The following is a 6,000-nucleotide window of genomic DNA, read 5'->3' on the forward strand; positions in this document are numbered from 1 at the left end:
TCAGAAGATGGCCGGTGTGTCAGCGACCTTGCGTCATCATCCACCCATCGGTATGCCGACACAATCACCGGAATCAATTGGAGATCACTGGATGCGAGCCTCGAGGTGCAGCAGGCTCTGTCGGGCCAACGTCCGGTTTCCCCCGTCGTTGACTTTTAACGACAGCGTGATTCCAACCAGGTCCATATCACTTCACCCCCCACTCTCTCCGAGCTGCTGCCATGGTTGGACCTTGCACTGTCGACTTTGTTCTGGGCATCATGTCCTTACTGGCACCCCCAGGAAATCTATCTCCCCGTCCCCGTCATGAGATCGTGACGGGCAGCCGACTGTTCACCGATGTAACGGGCCTATTCGGATGTCATCAAGACCTACCCGATATGGACTATCTTATCTATATGCTGTTTGCTTATGTTTGTACTCCCCTCATATGGCGCGCCAGCGCACTTCCTGTAGTCTCCAACTACCCTTTAATCACTGCCTAAACGATACACATAGTCTGTAGACTTCTCTTGAATAGAGATTGGATACAGCGTATCTGCGGGTGTGAACTGGGTCGTTACATATTTTTACGCTCCTCTGCTTTCTCAAACAGACTTCTACTCTGGAGAAATCTACTGGCAACAACTCGAAACTTCGAACTCAAACTCGAAATCTATGCATTGCATCACTCTCGTCGACCTGGCAGCCCTACACTATGTCTGAGTCGACAACAACCAACACTACCGAGACTTCGCGCAGCACTCGTGAATCTCGCCGCGAAAAGCGCCAGGCACTTCGCGCGAATGCCAGGCCTCGGTTAACGTTGGCCGAGATACGGGCCAAATACACTGCTCAAGCACTACCTGAAACTTGGGACCGCCGGACTGAGCTCTCCAACCCCGAGAACTCATCCGGAGTACTCGCGGAGCAGGCACTATCCGACCGCGAGGTTGAACAGGCATCGCGTGCTGAGCCGCCCAAGCCCAGCACCGAGACTGTTCCAACCGAGCCAATGCGAAGTAGCCGCGGGTCCAGAAGTGGAACCCGCAGCAAGAGGCTGAGGGCATTGTGCGCGGAAATCTTAGCTAAGCTCGCCGCGAGCCAAGAGCAGCCCATACAAGAATGGGCTGAGGCATCAGGCAAGGGGCTGCACAGCAACGAATGGTACGAAGACCTCGAGGCGCGAGTCGCAGACTGCGAACACGCCGAGAGAGCTGCCCGAAGGGCAGAAAGGGCTTTGTCTAAGAAGACAAAGACCTCGTCTCATCATCAAGAAGCTGCCTCTCGCACCGCGCAGTCCGCCCGGACTGAGTTCTCCGACCCAGAGAACTCAGTCAGAGCACTCGCGGAGCAATTGCCATCCAACCGCGAAGTTGAACCGACATCACGCACTGAGCCGCCCAAGCCCAGTGCCGAGACTGTTCCAACCCGGCCCTGTTGAGGTCGCGTCGCGATCTCGATCTCAGCCACCGGGCACGTGACGTACCACCGGGGGTGGTTCGTCCTCTCGTCCTCTCTCCTTCCTTTCCCTCAGTCGATGTTCTACTAAGACTGAGGTGAGACCCTTTCATGACTATACGATACCCTAGTACTGACTACCTAAATAGCGTCTGACCGCGTGTTTAGGTAGCTTAATTCCTAGTCGATGTTCTACTAAGACTGAGCGTCTGACCGCGTGTTTAGCTTCTACAGGTTATGAGCCCCGGGCGGTGTTTTTGAACCCGCTCGTACACCTGAAGCACTCACCGGCTTTTCAGACTCTAGAACAACATCGCAGCGCCCATATAAGAGCGCATACACCCGCATATAGTCACCCTTTTCCGAGACAATGACGGGATCCCCGGCCTCTAGTCCGAAGGCGCCAAAGACGACGCCGAGATCTCTCCGCTTCGACTCCGTTCCTGAATCTAAGGGACTATCTCCGGCGGCAACCATGTCCTCGGCGACCTCGAAGAAGATCGAACCGATCAATCTCCCGTCCTCGCTGTACAGCGGAGGCATCGTACTCGACCGTGGGAAGAGCAACTGGCACGAGTGGAAGACGTACGTCCGTCAGCACCTCACCATGTGCCGAATGTGGCCATACTTGGCCGGGACCGTCGTAGAGCCCGATGGCGACCTCGACCCGACGTCGTTCGAGAACTTCAAAATGAACGAACAAATCGTCATCGCGTTTTTGGGGACGAAGGCCGCGGAGGAGGAACAGAGCTTCATGGCCAACTACACCGGCGCTCGCGAGTTGTGGGTCGCCCTGTGCGGTCGTCACGAGAAGGAGCCCGGAGCATACGCTCAGGCGCGTCTCTTCCAGGAGCTCTTCGCCATGCGATACGCGAGCGCCAATGAACGCTACTCTGCGACCTCCATGCGCATTCGAAAAGGGTGCGAGCGCGTTTTCAACATCGGCATACCGACCCTTGACGTCTTGCAAACCATCATCATGATGAATGCCATGAACGGCGAGCTGATCAACTTGCAGTCTCAAATCGGTACGTCACTGTCTTCTGCAGCGACCTCGGGCATTCCGTACACCACCGTCAACATCATCCATCGCCTCGACATGGAACAGCAGCTGGTCGACAATCGTGGCGTGAAGGGCGCGTCCACCATGGACGTACTCGTCGCTTCCAAAGCTGGGCGTCCCTCGAAGACGTGCACCAACTCGCAGTGCCCTCGCCCGAGCGGTCACACCGCGGCCGAATGCTGGGCTCCTGGTGGAGGGATGGAAGGACGTCGCGAGGAGATCATGGCCAACAAGAAGAAGGCACGCAAGGGTAAGGAAACGGCGGCGGTCGCATCCGATCCTCCTTCCCAAGGTCGCCAGATCCGCGTCGTTGACCCCGAGACTGGCCACGCCTACTTTCTCACTGTTGCGCCGGCTTCCTCGGACGCTGCCTCCCCTGCCACGTCCACCTCCGACTTTGCTGGTCTTGCTACCGATACGACTCCAGAGTGGCTGGCGTCCGTGACGTCTCCGGCGGATGCTGCCGAGTATGCCGCCCTGGTTTCTATGACCAGTGAAGACACTGTCTCTCTTAACTGGGGTGAGCACTCTCGTGACCGTCTTGATCCTCTCGCGTACTCTGTCGCTCCGGTGCCTGTCTCTGCTCGCCGTCTGCCTGCTGCTGGCCCTGAGCCCTTCGTCTTTGACTCGGGCGCCTCCACCCATCTCTCGCCTCGGAAGGACGACTTCCACGACCTTCGCCCGATTGCCCCGCGTGGCATCCGTGGCGTCAATGGCTCCGTCATCCACGCCTATGGTGTCGGGAAGGTTCGTCTTCACCTTGGCCGCGGTGCCTCGCTGGTCCTCGACGACGTTCTCTATGTCCCTCAAGCCACTGTGCGCCTCATCAGTATCTCCGCTCTGTGCCGCTCCTCTTCGCGTTACAAGGTCCTTTTCGATGGCAACCTCGTGCGGATCACCAAGCCGGGTGGGGCTCTCGTCGCGTCCGGCGCGCTCACGGCGCGTCGCCTCTACTCTCTCAACGGCTCGTCGCCTTCGACCGAGCACGCCCTCTTCGCGGGTCGCGTTCCTACCATTGACACCTGGCACCGTCGCCTGGGTCACGTTAACCACCGCACCATCTACGACATGGCTCGCTCCAATGCCGTCCAAGGTATGCCCATCTCCCTCTCCCTCGCACCGTCCAAGTGTGAACACTGCATTCTCGGCAAACAGACGAGAAGCGTGGTTCCTAAGGTGCGGGTGGGGGAAAAGGCTGAGGAGGTACTGGATGTCGTGTTCGTAGATGTGGCAGGGCCGGCGGATGTCGTGTCGGCGTCGGGTAACCTGTATTCCTTGAAACTTCTGGATGATAAATCGTCGAATTCCTGGGTCGTCCCTACCCCGACGAAGGCGGTGTTCCCTCAGTTCAAGGCCTGGGTCCTCGCTCGCGAACGCGAGAAGGGGCGTAAAGTCGGCATCATTCAGATCGACAACGGTGAACTGCTATCTCGCGAATGCATGTCTTTCCTCGAGGGTCGTGGCACCCGATGGCGTACCACGGCGCCGCACACGTCTGCGCAAAATGGTCGTGTGGAACGTCTCCATCGCACCATTATGGATCGCGCTCGTGCGATGCGCCTCGCTGCGAACGTGCCGGCGAACCGGTGGGACGAATTCTTGGTCACCGCCAACTACCTCTCGATACGCTCAGCTTCCCGATCTTTACAGGGCATGACTCCATACGAGGCCTGGTACGGCAGGAAGCCGGACCTCTCACATCTTCGTGAGATAGGTTGCCGCGCTTTTGTGCTCATCCAGAACCGCCACAACCCTAAGATCTACGAGCGGTCGGTTGAATGTGTATTGATTGGCTATGGTACTCATTCCAAGACCTACAGACTGTATCACCGGCAGTTGCACAAAGTCGTTGATTCGTACCACGTCCAGTTCATCGAATCTCACGAGGCTGGCTCCGGTCCTATCATTCGTCCTTCGAGCCCTGTGTCCGACTCTCTCCCAGCGGTCCCTGCGTCTCCACCTCCCATCGACGATGATCACCTCCTCCCGCCTCGTCCGGCGTCGCCCGACCCTCCTGCGCGCGTTGTTCCTCTGGTCGAACCTGTCGCTGCTCGTGCCCCGTCGCCGCCTGCTCCGGCACCGCCGCCCCTTGTGGCGGACGTCTTGCCACCTATAACTAGTATTCCGATGCTGGAGGGTCACCATACTATCAGGCCATGCAGAATCTTTGAGCAATGAGCCCCATGTTCTGGACAATCTCAGTACATTGGCCATCACATCAAGCACATTACATAATATTTTCATAGTTTATGCACTCTTAACTCAGCCACAATTACATACACACACAGAAAGGCACCCATAAATTCACAGTATATTGCTCAGAGCTCCAAAGACCCATAAGCCCCATGGTTCTGCGCATGTCAAAAAGTGTGTTCACAATGCTAGATCATATGTGCAAAATATGGGAGGAATATCTGCCCAAAGTCAGGAGCTGTGTGCATAACATTGCTCCAGCCCAGCCAAGTACAGCCCAATATATTCAGAAATTCATCTGCAGCTGCACAAATCAATCAGCCCGCTAGTGCTGTGTGTCTCAGAAAATGGAACCTATATGGTAGATCATATGTGCAAAATATGGTAGGAATATCTGCCCAAAGTCAGGAGCTGTGTGCATAACAGTGCTCCAGCCCAGCCAAGTACAGCCCAATATATTCAGATATTCATCTGCAGCTGCACAAATCTATCAGCCCGCTAGTGCTGTGTGTCTCAGAAAATGGAACCTATATGGTAGATCATATGTGCAAAATATGGGAGGAATACCTGCCCAAAGTCAGGAGCTGTGTGCATAACATTGCTCCAGCCCAGCCAAGTACAGCCCAATATATTCAGAAATTCATCTGCAGCTGCACAAATCAATCAGCCCGCTAGTGCTGTGTGTCTCAGAAAATAGAACCTATATGGTAGATCATATGTGCAAAATATGGGAGGAATATCTGCCCAAAGTCAGGAGCTGTGTGCATAACATTGCTCCAGCCCAGCCAAGTACAGCCCAATATATTCAGAAATTCATCTGCAGCTGCACAGATCAATCAGCCCGCTAGTGCTGTGTGTCTCAGAAAATGGAACCTATATGGTAGATCATATGTGCAAAATATGGTAGGAATATCTGCCCAAAGTCAGGAGCTGTGTGCATAACAGTGCTCCAGCCCAGCCAAGTACAGCCCAATATATTCAGATATTCATCTGCAGCTGCACAAATCAATCAGCCCGCTAGTGCTGTGTGTCTCAGAAAATGGAACCTATATGGTAGATCATATGTGCAAAATATGGGAGGAATACCTGCCCAAAGTCAGGAGCTGTGTGCATAACATTGCTCCAGCCCAGCCAAGTACAGCCCAATATATTCAGAAATTCATCTGCAGCTGCACAAATCAATCAGCCCGCTAGTGCTGTGTGTCTCAGAAAATGGAACCTATATGGTAGATCATATGTGCAAAATATGGGAGGAATACCTGCCCAAAGTCAGGAGCTGTGTGCATAACATTGCTCCAGCCCAG

The sequence above is a fragment of the Fomitopsis serialis genome (genome assembly GCF_022376445.1).
Source record: "Fomitopsis serialis strain Sig1Antser10 chromosome Unknown B0H18scaffold_143, whole genome shotgun sequence".
In the NCBI taxonomy this organism is placed as follows: domain Eukaryota; kingdom Fungi; phylum Basidiomycota; class Agaricomycetes; order Polyporales; family Fomitopsidaceae; genus Fomitopsis; species Fomitopsis serialis.